Here is an 18,636-nt window from a genome sequence, read left to right as displayed (position 1 = left end):
TTATTTCTTCAGTTGACCGGAGAGCAAATGGAGCAAGCTTGTGTCGATTTACCTCAGGGCACTGTTGTTGAAGCTTCCTCCCACTGGGAGGCTTATAGACTCATGAAAACCTGGGCCTAGGATTTTGTTGCTGGAATAAGGAAGTCGGGTTTAACAATGTAATCACTGAGAGCTGAGTGATGGACACTGGTGTCCAGGAATATAAATGACAGTTCCTGCACTTTTTATTTTCACTACCCACCTGACTTCTGATGATGCTGACTGTAAATTTAAAATGGTAATCATTCATCAATAATCTGGTTATTAAAATATTTGTTACTTGTTTTCTTTGGTCAGGTGTCTGACATGCAGAAACACATTATCAAGTCTAACAGTCTTCAACCCAAATTACTGAGAAATCCATATAAATAGTTTCCATTTGCCTGATATGGAGTGTACACTCCCTAATTTAGGGATAGGGCTCATTTGTCTAGGTCCAGAGAACTGGGTCTGTATAAGTATAGAGGTTTGTCTTCCAGTGCAAGTCATATAAACGTCCCCCTGCTTGACCATCTCGGGCCATCCATTACTGCATTGGTTTGCAGAATGATCTGGAGCTGAATGGGAAGTATCCCAGTCCCCAGCAGCAGGTGTACCCCTCGAGGTCCCAATAAGGGCCTAGATTGCCTGGTCAATCAACAACAGTGGATTGGAATATTTGGGCCTGTCTGTATTAGGTCTTACATTATCAAGACTCCTACAGATCTCTTAACAGGTGCAATATCTTGACGCCAACTCAATCCCAGAATGACCAGTCAATTTACCCCCCTGCACACCACCCCCACCCCCGAACCATCTCAATTATTCTGCTTTTCTAAATGTAGAAGCATTAGCTATTAGGATTTACAGTGAATTAAAACTTAAGTCATGATCGCACCCTCTGGCTTTGATCAATGATAGCCAACCAAAGCCATGCCTGACATAATTCAGGTTTGACGCAGGTATCTGAAGAATTTAAAACTACGGAATCTTTCTCGTCAAGGTTGAATCATTGTCAACAAGACGATGTGATAGGGAAAGCTAACAGATTCTAAACCTTCAGCATTGAATTGAAATTCTCTATTTGAATTGAAGTTCTCTATTTAAAAAAACACACATAAAATGGATTATATGTATTCTTGTCAATGAATGTCAATTGTACCAACAATTTGCAAAATATGAAATTATGCTCTCACTCCCTGTCCCCAGCTGTAAAAGGTTAAGGGCATTAAAAGACAATCTCCATGTTTGCCACAGAGAAACGGTTAGAATAAACTACCTTGTAATGGTAATTGGAATAAAATAATTTCTTATAACGATGGTCTTGGAGAGATGTTGATTATAATGTTTAGAAGCAGCTACAGACAATGCATGCAACTGCTTTTAATGGACAAGGATGAGCTAATGAAGTGGTATGAGAGGACTGTGACCTAATGGAGCAAAATTAACTAGGACCATGGCATTTTCCCCATATGTTGTAAAATACAAGGAACTTCAGTATTGACTGTGCCTGGTAACCTTGCTTGCCTTCAACGCCAAACTAGACCACCCTCCTTTAGTACGCCTCCTGCAGCAGAGCCTCCAACTCAAACATCAAAGACAGCAGTGTGGCGCACACATGCCGTTATGAACAACTTAGTCCACTTTAAAAACTAAAGCCTCCCCAGATTTCTTGCTTCTCTGGCACATGTGCTGCAGACTAAGCTCCCTAGATGAGCCCTTCTTGTGCCCGTAGCTGATTCAAATCAAGAAGCGGGCTTTATAGCACAAATCTCAAGGCTGACAATCCAGCGCAGTACTGAAGGACTTGCTCTGACGGAGGGGCTGTCTTTCGCATGAGGTGTTTAATGGTGTCCCGGCCAATATTTATCCCTCAATCAACATCACAAAAACAGATTATCTGATCATTATCACAACGCCGTTACGGAAGCTTGCTGTATGAAAATTGGCTGCCATGTTTCCTACATTGCAACAGTGACTGCACTTCAAAAGTATTTCATTGGCTGTTAAGCGCTTTGGGACATCCTGTGGTCATGAAAGGCATTAAATAAAAGCAAGTATTTTTTTCTTTCTTTAAAATTTGGAAAAGCCACTCCCCCTCCCCCCACACACCATTGCTGTGGGTGCATCCATTCTGTGGCTGTGCACAAAGCTAATTGTACCAGGATCACAAAGCTGTGGCTGGTGTTTCTCAGTACCCCCTAGAAGAGACATGAGAGGTGTAGAATAAGTAGGAGGTCTGTTTACTAAATTGATGCCTGGAATGAGCAGGTTGTCTTATGAGGAAAGGTTGGACAGACTGGGCTTGTTTTCACCTGAGTTTATAAGAGTGAGACTTGATTGAAGTTTATAAGATCCTGAACAGTCTAGACAAGGTGGATGTGGAAAGGATGTTTCCTCTTGTGAGGGAGTCCAGAACTAGGGGGCACTGTTTTAAAATTAGGGGTCGCCCTTTTAGGACAGAGATGAGGAGAAATTTTTTCACTCACAGCGTTGTGCAATTTTGGAACTCTCTGCCTCAGAACATGGTGGAGACAGGGTCATTGAATATTTTTTAAGGCGGGGGTAGATAGATTTTTGTTAGGCAAAGGAATCAAAGGTTATCAGGCGTTGACGGGAGTGTGGAATTCAAGACACAAAACATCAGCCATGATCTTATTGAATGGCGGAGCAGGCTAGAGGGGCCGAATGGCCTATTTCTGCTCCTAATTCACATGTGATTGAAATTGACAGCTAAATTGCTGCAGACAGTTATCATTAGACTCTATGGTTATGGAAATGTATCAGAACTAGACTGTGATACTAGACCTGTTCATGCAAGAGCAGCTGACAAAAAGTCCCTGGAAGTGGCTAGAGTAATGATTTATTTTCTTTTAAGTACATTCAAACTGGTCAGTAGAGGAACTGGCATCATCGACTGAAAGTAAATAAGGCTAAATGGTCGAAGTGACAAGAACAGGCAGCGATAAAACACAAAGGCTTTCCCAATGGCCCAGTTGGCAAATCCACACCATATGGTGCAGTACACACAGGCCAGGAACTAGAACAGTTGGAGGAGGGAGGGTTTCCTCTGTGTGATTGTAATCCTCAACTTTATGAATGGGTTTATGAATGATTTCATAGCACATTGAGGAAGTCTTCATGGCCAGGTTCAAATCCCGAGTCTGAGTTGAGCGAACTGATCTCAGCTGGACCAGTGATGGGGGATGTAGCAAGACAGCTGAGGCCCTGGGCTAGATTGGGGGAAGAAGGGGGAATAAAATTGTTCAGTGTTGCCCTCCCTCCCTCACCCACTGATTGATATCCAGTAACCCTTTCTATTGCATACATGTGAGTGATACAATATTATACACACCACGGCCCCAAACTATCGCCATAGGTACACCAGACTTCGTCCCTAATTCCAATAGATTTCCCGGCAATAGGTAGGGCCCCAGTTACATTGAGTCTCCACTGGTTCTGTGGGTTCCCATGGCTGTGTAAGAGGTAAACCCTCTGCTCTCCCCTTACAAGGCAAAGAGCGCCAAGAGTGCTCTCTTCACAGGGGCCCTGAAAATGTGTGAGCTGCAGTCCTAGTGGATTGCGCCTGCTTATGCCCTCCAGTGTTATCCTCACTGGAGTTTGTGAGGTTAGTGGGTAGCGTCTAATTAGCCTGGGATTGGCAGGTGGCTGTGCTTCATGGGGGCATCTGTGAGGCTTCCCTGACCCCACAATGGGAGGACAGGCAGGCCCTGTCATCCCCTTGAGAATCCATGGGAGTCCCACTTAGCTCCCTGTGTAACAGAGTTGACCAGAATTTTTTGTACTTTATCTTCAGGGGTCCTGGCCAATTCCTTGATCTGAACATCTCTGATCTGGGCCCTCATACCTGTCTGGAAGACAATATGTCCCATTTTTCTCAGCATGCCAGCCTCCACTGTTACACTGGGTCAAGCTAGCTGGAACTTCCAGCCTCGGGAGTTCCTGCATCCTTGACATCATTTACCTTGTAAAAGGGGAGCGAGGATCCAGCTCTTACACAGATCACAGGGAACTTCCAGACTCAGCAAAACTCAACGTATCCATTGCCCGAACATTTTTCCAGACCTAGGGCAGGAGTTCAGCAGAATTATTGTGGAGGTTTGGGGTCATGATGTGCATCACGTTATACACACCCCACACTCATAGGTACACCCTCACACAGCAGAAGAGGGTTGGAAGAATCAGGACATCATTGATTGCTTTTACACCTGATCTAGTTGTAATGCTCCCTCATCATCCATACTTGCAGGTGAAGAGTGGCCATTATGGTACGATGTAGGATATGTGCTGGTGCTCGGCGCAAGTTTCTGTCTTCAGGGAATGAACAGAGTAAAATTGCAAACCAATGCTTTGTGGAAACTGTGGGTTGTTACTGCCCCCAAATGGAGAGATCTGGTACAGCAGATCTCCTTGGATGGCTGCAACATGAGAACACAGTCATCCATGAGAAAAGGTCAGAGTTCATGGTCTTGTGCATTGTAAAGCAGGAACATACTTCAGACATCAGATGATGACAAACACCAGCTGAAAGTAAAGGTCAAACTGTCTAGAAACATCATCTGAGCTCTGTGATGATGCTTTGAAATGCATTTCTGCCTGAATTATTCTGTATAATAACAGAGATTTGGTCATTTACATTGTTAAAAGAGAAAAAAAAATTGAAGCCCATAGATGAAGATTGGAGTCCGACAATTGATTCATGTGAAACTAATTGAAGGGATATGGAACAGAATTTACACTGCAGTCATATTTCAGCAGGAGTGGCTGTTTCTGTGGCTGCCAGGAGGATCGCCTGTTGAGAACCCCTTTAATCTGTTTGCACAATGGCAGGAATTTTTTGGGACAAAGACGAGAACTGCATTTCACCCACTCCGCTGCCATTCATTTCAATAAAATAGTGACGCACATACTTGCAGAAAATGTTTCTAACATGTGGAATTGTTGCCTGCAATGGCTTGATTTTAAAATTCTCAACCTTGTTTTTATATTTTTCCTCCAGCCCCACAACACTCCACGATCTCTACGCTCGTCCAGTTCTGGCCTCCTGAGCATCCCCGATGGGAATTGCTCCACCATTGGCGGCCGTGCCTTCAGCTGCCTTGGCACTATGCTCTGGAATTTACTCCCTAAACCGCTCCGTCTCTCTACCTCTCTTTTTTTTATTTTATTTCAGTCTTTAAAATCTATATCTTTGACCAAGTTGGTCATCTGTCCGAACATCTCCTTATGTGGCTCAGTGTCAACTTTTATTGAATATTTTTTTTTTATACATTCATGGGATGTGGGCGTCACTGGCCAGGTCAGCATTTATTACCCATCCCTAATTGCCCTTGAGAAGGTGGTGATGAGCTGCCTTTTTGAACCGCTGCAGTCCATTTGGGGTAGGTATAACCACAGTGCTGTTAGGAAGGGAGTTCCAGGATTTTGACCGAGCGATAGTGAAGGAACGGCGATATAGTTCCAAGTCAGGATGGTGTGAGACTTGGAGGGGAACTTGCAGGTGGTGGTGTTCCCATGTATTTGCTGCCCTTGTCCTTCTAGTTGGCAGAGGTCGCGGGTTTGGAAGGTGCTGTCTAAGGAGCCTTGGTGCATTGCTGCAGTGCATCTTGTAGATGGTACACACTGCTGCCATTGTGCGTCGGTGGTGGAGGGAGTGAATGTTTGTGGATGGGGTGCCAATCAAGTGGGCTGCTTTGTCCTGGATGGAGTTGAGCTTCTTGAGTGTTGTTGGAGCTGCACCCATCCAGGCAAGTGGAGAGTATACCATCACACTCCTGACTTGTGCCTTGTAGATGGTGGACAGGCTTTGGGGAGTCAGGAGGTGAGTTACTCGCCGCAGGATTCCTAGCCTCTGACCTGCTCTTGTAGCCATGGTATTTATATGGCTACTCCAGTTCAGTTTCTGGTCAATGGTAACCCCAAGGATGTTGATAGTGGGGGATTCAGCGATGGTAATGCCATTGAATGTCAAGGGGAGATGGTTAGATTCTCTCTTGTTGGAGATGGTCATTGCCTGGCACTTGTGTGGCACGAATGTTACTTGCCACTTATCAGCCCAAGCCTGGATATTGTCCAGGTCTTGCTGCATTTCTACACGGACTGCTTCAGTATCTGAGGAGTCACGAATGGTGCTGAACATTGTGCAATCATCAGCGAACATCCCCACTTCTGACCTTATGATTGAAGGAAGGTCATTGATGAAGCAGCTGAAGATGGTTGGACCTAGGACACTACCCTGAGGAACTCCTGCAGTGATGTCCTGGAGCTCAGATGATTGACCTCCAACAACCACAACCATCTTTCTTTGCACTAGGTATGACTCCAGCCAGCGGAGGGCTTTCCCCCTGCTTCCAATGACCTCAGTTTTGCTAGGGCTCCTTGATGCCATACTCTGTCAAATGTTGCCTTGATGTCAAGGGCAGTCACTCTCACCTCACCTCTTGAGTTCAGCTCTTTTGTCCATGTTTGAACCTAGGCTGTAATGAGGTCAGGAGCTGAGTGGCCCTGGCGGAACCCAAACTGAGCGTCACTGAGCAGGTTGTTGCTAAGCAAGTACCGCTTGATGGCACTGTTGATGACACCTTCCATCACTTTACTGATGATTGAGAGTAGGCTGATGGGGCGGTAATTGGCCGGGTTGGACTTGTCCTGCTTTTTGTGTACAGGACATACCTGGGCAATTATCCACATTGCAGGGTAGATGCCAGTGTTGTAGCTGTACTGGAACAGCTTGGCTAGGGGCACAGCAAGTTCTGGAGCACAGGTCTTCAGTACTATTGCCGGAATATTGTCAGGGCCCATAGCTTTTGCAGTATCCAGTGCCTTCAGTCGTTTCTTGATATCACGCGGAGTGAATCGAATTGGCAGAAGTCAGGCATCTGTGATGCTGGGGACTTCAGGAGGAGGCCGAGATGGATCATCAACTCGGCACTTCTGGCTGAAGATTGTTGCAAATGCTTCAGCCTTATCTTTCGCACTGATGTGCTGGGCTCCCCCATCATTGAGGATGGGGATATTTGTGGAGCCACCTCCTCCAGTCCGTTGTTTAATTGTCCTCCACCATTCACAGCTGGATGTGGCAGGACTGCAGAGCTTAGATCTGATCCGTTGGTTATGGGATCGCTTAGCTCTGTCTATTGCATGCTGCTTACGCATTTTGGCACGCAGATAGTCCTGTGTTGTAGCTTCACCAGGTTGACACCTCATTTTGAGTAATGCCTGGTGCTGCACCTGGCATGCCCTCCTGCACTTTTCATTGAACCAGGGTTGGTCTCCTGGCTTGATGGTAATGGTAGAGTGGGGGATATGCCGGGCCATGAGGTTACAGATTGTGGTTGAGTACAATTCTGCTGCTACTGATGGCCCACAGTGCCTCATGGATGCCCAGTTTTGCATTGCTAGATCTGTTCTAAATCTATCCCATATAGCACGGTGATAGTGCCACACAACACAATGGACGGTATCCTCAATGTGAAGGCGGGACTTCGTCTCCACAAGGACTGTGCGGTGGTCACTCCTACCAATACAGTCATGACAGAAGCATCTGCGGCAGGCAGATTGGTGAGGACGAGGTCAAGTATGTTTTTCCCTTGTGTTGGTTCCCCCGCCACCTGCCGCAGACCCAGTCTAGCAGATATGTCCTTTAGGACTCAGCCAGCTCGGTCAGTAGTGTTGCTACCGAGCCACTCTTGGTGATAGACATTGAAGTCCCCCACCCAGAGTACATTTTGTGCCCTTGCCACCCTCAGTGCTTCCTCCATGTGGTGTTCAACATGGAGGAGTACTGACTCATCAGCTGAGGGACGGCGGTAAGTGATAATCAGTAGGAGGTTACCTTGCCCATGTTTGACCTGATGCCATGAGACTGCATGGGGTCCGGAGTCGATGTTGAGGACTCCCAGGGCAACTCCCTCCTGACTGTATACCACTGTGTCACCACCTCTGGTGGGTCTGTCCTGCCGGTGGGACAGGACATACCCGGGGATGGTGATTCCAGTGTCTGGGACATTGTCTGTAAGGTATGATTCCGTGAGTATGACTATGTCAGGCTGTTGCTTGACTAGTCTGTGGGACAGCTCTCCCAACTTTGGCACAAGCCCCCAGATGTTAGTAAGGTGGATTTTGCAGGGTCAACAGGGCTGGGTTTGCCGTTGTCGTTTTCGGTGCCTAGGTCGATGCCAGGTGGTCCGTCCGGTTTCATTCCTTTTTATTGACCTCGTAGTGGTTAGGTACAACTTCGTGGCTTGCTAGGCCATTTCAGAGGGCATGTAAGAGTTAACCACATTGCTGTGGGTCTGGAGTCACATGTCGGCCAGACCACGTAAGGGCAGCAGATTTCCTTCCCTAAAGGACATTAGTGAAAAAGATGGGTTTTCACAACAATTGACAAGGGTTTCATGGCCATCATTAGACTAGCTTTTAATTCCAGATTTTATTAATTAAATTCAAATTTCACCTTCTGCTGTGGTGGGATTAGAACCCATGTTCCCAGCGAAATACCCTGGGTCTCTGGGTTACTAGTCCAGTGATAATACCACTACGCCACCGCCTACCCTAATATGAAGAACAAGTTTTCTTTTATCTATATAGGGGAGATTCTCCTCTGCCATGCTTGCAGGGCATTGACGTTACCCAGTCACAGGGTAGAAGAAAAGGGGCGGAAGCTAGAATTGTCAGCTCTTCGATCCCAGAATATAGACAGCACCTTCACCACCTGGACTACAGTGATTAAAGGCAGCGGCTCACTACCCGCTTCTCAAGGGAAACTCGGGACAGCTTCCCGGCGACGCCCACATCCTGAGAATAAATTTTAAGAAAAACAATAACGTTGCACAATACTGACTTGGAAATCAAAAGTGTGCCATCTTTCACAACCTCAGCATTAAGTTGCCAATACATCACCGTCAACAAAAGAAATCGGACTTCAAAGAGCTGCGATGAGTCTGTGGCAGCCGATGGGCGGAAGCATTTGTGTAACCCGGAAGAGCAATGAGCAAACAAGAAAGGTCAATGCAGATGGGCTGTTCGAAAATTCAGAAAAAGGTAAAAGTATTTATCTATTCCCTGATTGTGTGGCGCCCTCATCAGAAAGTGGAAGTGAGAATGAGTTTGGAATAGGCCATGAAAATTGGTAGCTCCAATCCGAGAGCAATTAGTTCTCAGTATGCTGGGTGCACTGGATGAGTCGGTGATTATGTTGTCAGGTGACTCTGGAGCAGGTTTAGCGTATTTAAAGGCCTGCCAGCCCTGCTTTTACTCTTGCCTTAGAGTCATTTGCAGCTTTGTGCAGCTTAAAACTTTGCTTGACTAGTTCCTGTAGCCCCCCACCCCCGAGGAGGGCAGAAAATAATGTCCACGGCAAGACACTGGGTGGCCCTGCAGTTCAGTGATGCCTCCCTGCAGATTCTCCACCAGGCTGCAAGGGAAAGACAGGAGGTTCTCTTTCCACATTGATGGCAAGAAGAGGTCCACCCACCTGACCAAGCAAGCCTGGACCGAGATCGCAGAGGAGGTCAGCAGCCGTGGGGTCACACAACGCAATTGGGTCCAGTGCAGGAAGAGAGTCAATGACTTCCTGCATTCTGCCAAGGTGAGTGCTTCACATCATTCACCTTTCTGAGAACGGCATGTGACTACGCAGGAGGGTGCCAGACATGGGGAGGGTAGCACTGCAATGGCATGGTTGAGGGGCCAGGATTTCATCTGATTCTGACAAATGCATAGCTGCATCTCAACTACAGGCTACCTTTCATCATAGCTCACCCCCAATCACTCCCCCGAGTGTCAGCATGAGATACAGCAGATTCCCCAGTAGGGGCCGAGGAGCTGACATTAGAACCATAGAACCATAGAAAAATTACGACACAGAAGGAGGCCATTCAGCCCGTCATGTCCGTGCCAGCTGGAAAAAAAAACTAGCTGCCCAATCTAATCCCACCTTCCTGCACCTGATCCATAGCCTTGCAGGTTACAGCACTTCAGGTGCAGGTCCAGGTACCTTTTAAAAGAATTGAGGGTTTCTGCCTCCACCACCATTCCTGGCAGTGAATTCCAGACACCCACCACCCTCTGGGTGAAAAAGTTTTTCCTCATGTCCCCTCTAATCCTTCTATCAATCACCTTAAATCTGTGCCCCCTGGTAACTGACCTCTCTGCAAGAGGAAACAGGTCCTTCCTGTCTACTCTATCTAGGCCTCTCATAATTTTGTACACCTCAATTAAGTCACCTCTCAGCCTCCTCTGTTCTAAGGGAAACAACCCTAGCCTATCCAATCTTTCCTCATAGCTGCAACTTTCGAGCCCTGGCAATATTCTTGTAAATCTCCTCTGTACTCTCTCCAGAGCAATTATGTCCTTTCTGTAATGTGGGGACCAAAACTGTACGCAATACTCCAGCTGTGGCCTAACCAGCATTTTATACAGTTCCAGCATTACATCCCCGCTTTTATATTCTATACCTCGGCCAATAAAGGAAAGCATTCCATATGCCACCTTCACCACTCTATCTACCTGTCCTACCCCCTTCAGGGACTTGTGAACATGCACTCCAAGGTCTCTCACTTCTTCTAGCCCTCTCATTATACAACCATTTATTGTGTATTCCCTTGCTTTATTTGCCCTCCTCAAATGCATTACCTCTCACTTCTCCAGATTGAACTCCATTTGCCACTTTTCTGCCCACTCAACCAAACCATTGATATCATTCTGCAGTCTATGGCTATCCTCTTCACTATCTACCACACGGCCAATTATTGTGTCATCAGCAAATTTCCCAATCAATGGTCACCCACTGTTACTTCCTCTACTTGCCCAGTTTCATTACCGAAGACTAAATCTAGAATTGCACTCCCTCTCGTTGGGCATGTTACGTGCTGCCTAAAAGAGTTCTCATGAACATATTTCAAGAATTTTGTCCCCTCAATGCCCTTCACACTGTTTGTATCCCAGTTGATCTTGGGGTAGTTGAAATCCCCAACTATTATTGCCCTATAGTTTTTACATTCAGAAATTTGCCTACATATTTGTTCCTCTATCTCCCGCTCACTATTTGGAGGTCTATAGTACACTTCTAGTAGAGTGGTTGCACCTTTTTTTATTTCTGAGCTCCACCCATATGGCCTAGTTTGATGATTCATTTAGCATGTCATCACTCCTCAAAGCGGTTATTTATTCCTTAATAATGCTACACCCCCTCCTTTTTTATCTCCCTCTGTATCCCGCCTGAAAACTCGATAACCAGGGATGTTGAGTTGCCTTTCTTGCCCCTCCTTAAGCCAAGTTTCCATTATAGCAATGATTTCATGCTGCCACGTGTCTATCTGTGCCCTCAACTCATCGGCTTTATTTATTATACTCCTTGCATTTAAATAAATACCCTTTAACACTGCCAAATTCCTGTGCTGCACACTTTTTAACCTTTGTTTTTTACTCTTTCAGAGTCACTCGCTAATTTTCTGCCTCCTGTTCCTGCCCTGAAATTGTTCTATCTAAAACTGCACTCAGCTTCCCATCCCCCTGCCAATCTAGTTGAAACCATCCCCAACAGCACTAGCAAACTTTCCTGCAAGGATATTTGTCCCAGTCCTGTTCAGGTGCAGACCGTCTGGCTTGTACGGGACCCACCTTCCCTTGAACCGGTCCCAATGCCCCAGAAATCTGAAGCCCTCCCTCCTGCACCATCTTTCCAGCCATGTATTCATCTGGTGTATTTTCCTATTTCTATACTCACTAGCACATGGCCTTGGGAGTAATCCGGAGATTACTACCTTTGAGGTCCTGCTTGCTAATCTCGTTACTAACTCCCTAAAGTCAGTCTGCAGGACCTCATCCCTCTTTCTTCCTATATCGTTGGTACCAATGTGGACCACGACCTCTGGCTGTGCACCCTCGCGCTCCAGAATGTTCTGTAGCCACTCGGTGATATCCATAACCCTTGCACCAGGGAGGCAACATACCATCCTGGAATCACGTCTACGACCACAGAAACGCCCATCTATTCCCCTAACTATAGAATTCCCCATTGCTCTCTTGTCCCTCCCTGCACAGCTGAGCCACCCATGGTGCTCTGGTCATGACTCCCACTGCACTCTCCAGATGAACCCTCTCTCCCATTGGTACTCAGAACTGAATACCGGTTAGAAAGTGGGATGCCCTCCGGTGACTCCTGCACTACCTGCCTTAACCTTCTTGTCTGTCTGGCAGCCACCCAGTCCCCCTCTGCCTGTGCCCTCTTAAGCTCTGGGGTGACCACCTCCTGAAACGTGCTATCCACGTAGTTCTCTGCCTCGCGGATACGCCACAGTGACTCCAGCTGCTTCTCGAGTTCTGAAACCCGGAGCTCAAACTTCTGCAGCCGGTGACACTTCCTGCAGATGGGTTCATCAAGGGCACATGGTGCGCTCACAACTTCCCACACACCACAGGAGGCACATTCCGCTTGGCTGAGCTGCTCTGCCATTACTTAGCTTTACAAACTAATTATTGCCAGTGTAATAAGCGGAATAAGCCAATCAGCTTTTTCCCCCGTGCTGTGGAGGCTGAAAAGGCAGAAAAGAAAAGAAAGAGACCAAAGAGCACCTCCTTCCTCTCATCAGTAAAATCCCTCACACTAAAGGCCTGCTACCCCACCCGAACCCGACAGGAATCAACGACATGTGTCAGGCTCAGGTCGGGCCCCTCTTCCGGGTCTGGTTTTTTGGGCCAGATCGGGTCGGGCTGGACACACACGGTAAGGGCTCTGCTGATAGGTATTGAAATTTAAAAAATTTACCTGAGCTGGGAGTCCAGGACGAAACTGAGTCCGCGCAGTGAGCGAGTGACGTCTCCGCGACGTCATCACACATGCGCTGCAGCTTCCTGGAGGTTCCGAGTCGGAAGATAAGTAAAGGGATGGTCGGGTCGGGCTCGGGTCAAAATTGGAGGGACTTGGGCTCGGGTCGGGTCGGGTCGGGCTCGGGTCTGCTGTGCTTCGGTCGGGTTCTTTTTCCTGACCTCAGCAGACCTTTACCTCACACACAACTCACAGCCTGACTCTGTCCAAACAGCACTATTCTAATTCGTAATTATTAATAAATTACACTAATTAAAAAAGCTTAGTAGTACTAACCTCACTTACAAGGTAGTTATTTGAGGGTTTTTTTTTAAAAAAAAGAACTTTGTTTTTCTCTAATTTTTTAAAAGCTATTTACAGGCAATAACAGCTGTTCCTTACCAGCCAATCAGCTTACATACTTCTCATGATGTCACTGGTAGTTTTTCTTTCTTTTTTAAAAACCCAGCGCGCGCTGACACAAACAGACCCTGCCGACTGCTGCTGCTCTGGTCTGAGCAGAACTGTCATGTTGATCTGTCTGCACAAGTGCTGCCATGTCTCAGGCATATGAGCACATGGCTTCTTCCATCGAGAGGTTGGCGACCCTCATGGACAACCAGATCCCACAGATGCATGCAGATCTGCACACCATCACCTTGGCCATGAGCTCAACGCAGCAGTGGCAAGGTGAGAGAAGGAACATGGGCCCGGAGGCTTCTCCCGCCCCTAGTCCTTCTCTGGTGAGCAGGGAGGCACAAGTGAGCCTTCAAAGGAAGGAGGACAGGCTGGCTGCCACATCTGGGGTCGCCACATCTGGGGTCTCCCCTCAGGGCACTCTGAGTGTGATGACTGGCTCCTCAGCCCCTCCGTCAGTGAGCCCAGCTCCAGCAGCGGCGATGCCTGAGGAGAATCCTGCGCGAGTCCAGGACACCTCCAGGCAGCCGGGGCCTTCCAGGTTTCAGGCAGACAGAGGATGTCATCACAGGCCAAGGGGCAGCCTGACTCCAGCCCAGCTGCTGTTGTCGGGACCACACCATGTTGGAGCACCCGCAAACGAATTAAGAATACCGAGCCACACTTGGGGTTTCACAGGTGTACCAAATATGTTTTGTAGTCACTAATTACAATTTCCTTTGTTCAAATTATTAGCCATCGTTGTATGAAAGCAATGTGCCATTATGCCTTAATTGTGAGCTGCTGACTTCCCCTTTCACCTTTAGAGCACAGCCCTCATTAACATGACAATGTGAGGAGAGCCCTCATTAACATATCGTCTCCCATGGCCACTAGCGGCATTGCAGCTGCTCACATGACAGGGACCACAAATGGAAAGGAGAGGATAGAGATCAGGAATTAAGGTGGAGCCTTTATTTGACTCTGTATGAATGGACATCAGGGTGTCCGGAAACGAGTCACTGTGAGGTTGCCTCTTGCCTCCTTTGCACGTCGCTCAACTTGTTTGGTCTCCTGCACAGGGTCTTCACCATCCCTTGCTGTTTCCTCCTTTCCCTCCTCTGTGTCCTCCTTGTTGATGGATGAGTGTGGCTCAGACATGTCATCACCATGTAAGTTCTCCCCCCTATGCAGGGCTAAATTGTATAGAGCACAGCAGATCACCACAATACAGGATACCCTCACTGGGCCATACTGCAGGGCTCCAACAGATTGATCAAGGCAGCGGAATCTCATCTTCAGCAGCCCAGTGGCCTGCTTGATGGCCGCTTGGGTGGAGCCATAGCAATTGTTGTACCTCTCCTCTACTGCATTGCGAGGGTTCCTCACAGGCGTCAGCAATCACATCTTCAATGGGTAGCCCTTGTCCCTGAGAATCCATCCCTGAAGGCGAGTGGGGGGGGGGGGGGGCCATCAAATGCTGTAGCACCTGGGACTGTCAAAGTATGTAGGCGCATGGCTGCTTCCCGGGAAGCGGGCTCATACCTGCAGGAAACACTTTCGGTCATTGCAGACCAGTTGAACATTGATGGCATGAAAGCCCTTTCTGTTGATGAAGGGGCAGGCTGGTCCATGGGAGCCTTGATGGTCACATGTGTGGAATCTATCACACCTTGCACCCATGGATATGCAGTAATGGCCCTCTCGGCCTGGCTGTCAGGGTCAGTCTGGTAGCGCACATAGTCGTCAGCCCTCTTGAACAGGGGATTGGTCACCTCCTTGATGCAGTGGTGGGCTGCTGCCTGGGAGAACCCACACATGTATCTGGTGGATCCCTGGAGAGATCCAGATGTGTAGAAGTTTAATGCAGCGGTGACTTTCAGGGCCACTGGCGTAGGGTGACCCCCAAGTCCCACGGGTCTCAACTCATCCAGCAGCAGGGCACATTAGTAGGTGACGCCCTCCCTGTGTGGTCTTCACTGACAGTGGCAGTCAGACATTTGGAGGTAGCTGATTTGAGTCCAGGACATACTCTGGTTCTGGTGGGCCCTTCTTGACAAGGCTGTCTGCTGTTTCTCTCGTCATGGAGCGTCATGGACAGGTGCAGCTGTGTCTTGGCCCTCCCTCCGTCGGAGACACCGCATCACGCCATGGGGGTCCAGAAATACAGGGTGTATGAGACCCATGTCAGGTGACCTGTGGGCCTGCAGAGTGCTGTCAATGCAGTGACGACCCTATCCCAGCAACAGAGGATCTGACTATTCTCTCGGCAGAGTTACTGATGGACCTCAGAGGCCAACCTTGAAGATGGCCCACCCTCTGTTCCAGCAGTGTGAGTGAGCAAACCCATCACACAGCATTTTGTCAACCCTATACTTCCCCCCCACCCCAAACCCACACTTAAGCCCCCTGTAGAGCCCCCTGGACCCCAGACGCCCCTGCAGAGCCCCCTGGACTCCAGAGCCCCCCTGCAGAGCCCCCCAGACACCACACCCCTCTGCAGAGCCCCCGGGTCCCCAGATCCCCTGCAGAGCCCCCAGGACCCCAGACCCCCTGCACAGCCCCCGACACCCCAGACCCCCTGCAGAGCCCCCGGGACCTCAGACCCCTCTGCAGAGCCCCCGGGACCTCAGACCCTCTGCAGAGCCCCCGGGACCTCAGACCCTCTGCAGAGCATGCAACAATACAGTCCCACAATGGCCTCCGACCACCCCCCTCTTCCCCCATGTAGCAATGCTCAACACCGCCTACCCATTGCGACAATGTGGCCTCTCGCCTCAGAACCGTCTGGTTTTAACAGCCGTAAATCCGAAGACACGTAAGTGCCGCCCGCCGTTCACAGAATCATTAAATCGGAATTAGTTGTATTTAAATGCATTTAAATCCGCACTTCAGCAACTTAAAATAGATTCCCATCGTGTTGCAGTAGCAATGCTGCCAGTTCTTTCCTACCCCTGACAAATCCAGAACAGACGTCACGACGTGGATTTCCTGGTGGGCTGTTGCAATGCAATTCTCCGTCCCCCCATACCACCATGCACACCCTCGATGGCCGTGTGAAATTCAGCCCTTACTCTCTGCTGTTGATCCAGTGACTAAGCCTTGTGAGTAGCAGCTGAGTCACAGTGATGAGGATGGTCCCAGTGGTGTTGACAGTGGCTGATCTTGTACACAGCAGTGATAGGGGAGAACGACAGTTAGTCTCAGCCCCTGGTTTAGGGAGGGTAAACGCACAAGTTCTTGTTATCTGCTGATTATCTGTCACTTACTGGAGTCACTGGTTGCCATGGGCGCCTCACCTTAGCGGACTTTCTTTATGTCAGAGGCTGACCATGATATCGCTGGGAGGAACAGCCAAGTGCAACCCTCTCCCCATCCGAATTTCACAAGACAGGGTTATCCAGCAGGCTTTAACATTCAGAAATGGGAAGCTTGGAGAATTTTTCCCTTCTTGACCCAGGGGATCTGAAACCAATGGTGGTGTCTCTACCATCAGCCCAGGCAAGATTAGCCTTCATAGCACAGCTCAAGAATTGAACCTTGGCCAATTGGCTTACACTTGGTCTGTATTCCCTCAAATATAAAAGAATAAGTTGTGATGTTATTGAGATGATTAAAGGATTTGAATGGGTTAATAGAGAGAAACTGGGGGAGTCCAGAACAAGTGGCGTAACCTTAGAATTAGAGCTAGGCCAGTCAGGGGTGATGTCAGGAAGCACTTCATCACACAAAGGGTGGTGGAAATCTGAAACTCTCTCCCCTAAACAACTGTTGAGTTTGGGGGGGGGGGGGGTCAATTAAAATTCCATAACTGAGATTGAGATATCTTTGTTTGATATTTTTGGGCGGCACAGTGGCGCAGTGGTTAGCACCACAGCCTCACAGCTCCAGCGACCCGGGTTCGATTCTGGGTACTGCCTGTGCGGAGTTTGCAAGTTCTCCCTGTGACCGCGTGGGTTTCCTCCGGGTGCTCCGGTTTCCTCCCACAGCCAAAGACTTGCAGGTTGATAGGTAAATTGGCCATTATAAATTGCCCCTAGCATAGGTAGGTGGTAGGGGAATTGAGGGAAGGTGGGGATGTGGTAGGAATATGGGATTAATGTAGGATTAGTATAAATGGGTTGTTGATGGTTGGCACAGACTCGGTGGCCGAAGGGCCTGTTTCAGTGCTGTATCTCTAAATAAAATAAAATAAATAAATAAGGGTATAAAGGAATGTGGAACCAAAGCAGTAGCTGGAGATGTGATGCAGATCAGCACGATGTAATTGAATGACGGAACAGGGTCAAGGGGCTGAATGGTCTACTCCTGCTCTTATGTTCCTCTATAGCTTGGCTTTCACTGGCCCAAATAGTCCAGCTACTGCCTTGAATAACTCTCTAAGCCGTCAGTGGAGCTATTGTTCCATCTTACTAACTGATTCAAAACGAGAAAACATAATCCTGGAAATTCCTGTCGCTGACATCAGCAGACAAACGATGAAAGCAATCAGAAAACTTTTCCCTATCTGGGTTTGCAGCCCTGCTGGAATGGTGGTTAGGGGAATGTCCTGCAAACTCAGTAAGGGTTCATCAGTTCATCTTGTTAAGAATAACTTTGAGACTAATTTCTCAAACAGTCCCCTCTGCAAACAGAAACGTTTAAGCTGTAATATATTAACTGGTTCTTTTTACTGAAAAGACAATTTTCCTTGAAAAACTGAAACTTAAAATCCATACAATTTTTAAAAATGTATTTCCACCCTTCTCTGTAGAGCTGTCAACTTAATATTTCTTACGTTTGCTGCCAGCTTGTACTATTTTATTTCAGCCCGTCATATATTTCAGTATCACAGTAATAAAGAAAAAACTTGCATTTATATAGTGCTTTCCACTAGTACAGGATGTTCCATTATGCTCTACAGCAAATTACGTGCTTTTGAAATGTCGTCTTTGTACGTGTTATGCCTTGTCACCTGACTAAAATCGGCATTGTGCGCTGTTCCTGCCTCGACGAGACTTCCTCACAATTCTCCTCAGGACAAAAAAAATTCAATATTCGTTCCTGTTTTTCACAAAAATGTGCCCAGATTTTGAGGAAGCAAAATACAGAAGTGAGGTATTATCCATCTTTTATTTTTAATGACCTCATCGTATTCCAATGTGAACTCGCAGCCTTTACCCTGGGTTCTGTGGAACACCATTTTCAGAAGTTTGCCATCTTTGATTTGTATTAATGCAAAATTTATTCAACAGCGGAAGTTCAGATTGAAGGTAAGATAATCACAGTCAACCAGCACATCGTGCTTTGCTTTGTTCAGTACAGTATCTATTATTTTGGAGGTTGAATTGAAAGTATTGTGGGTCGATTGCACTTGGTGAGAGTTCCACTGAGGTCATAGAGTCATAGAGTTG

At 47.7% G+C, this 18,636-nt stretch overlaps 1 long non-coding RNA gene across 1 annotated transcript in view; it reads right to left on the bottom strand.

The window, feature by feature from the left end:
• Positions 1 to 18,231, bottom strand: part of LOC137346723 (uncharacterized) — a 30,745-nt gene extending 12,514 nt beyond the window's left edge. The window contains exon 1 of the long non-coding RNA XR_010968765.1: positions 18,097 to 18,231. This is a non-coding gene — a long non-coding RNA (uncharacterized lncRNA). The remainder of the gene's footprint in view (positions 1 to 18,096) is intronic.
• Positions 18,232 to 18,636: the final 405 nt, after the last annotated feature.

This window comes from Heterodontus francisci, chromosome 30 (assembly GCF_036365525.1).
Source record: "Heterodontus francisci isolate sHetFra1 chromosome 30, sHetFra1.hap1, whole genome shotgun sequence".
NCBI lineage: Eukaryota > Metazoa > Chordata > Chondrichthyes > Heterodontiformes > Heterodontidae > Heterodontus > Heterodontus francisci.
This window is presented reverse-complemented; position numbering and strand designations above follow the sequence as displayed.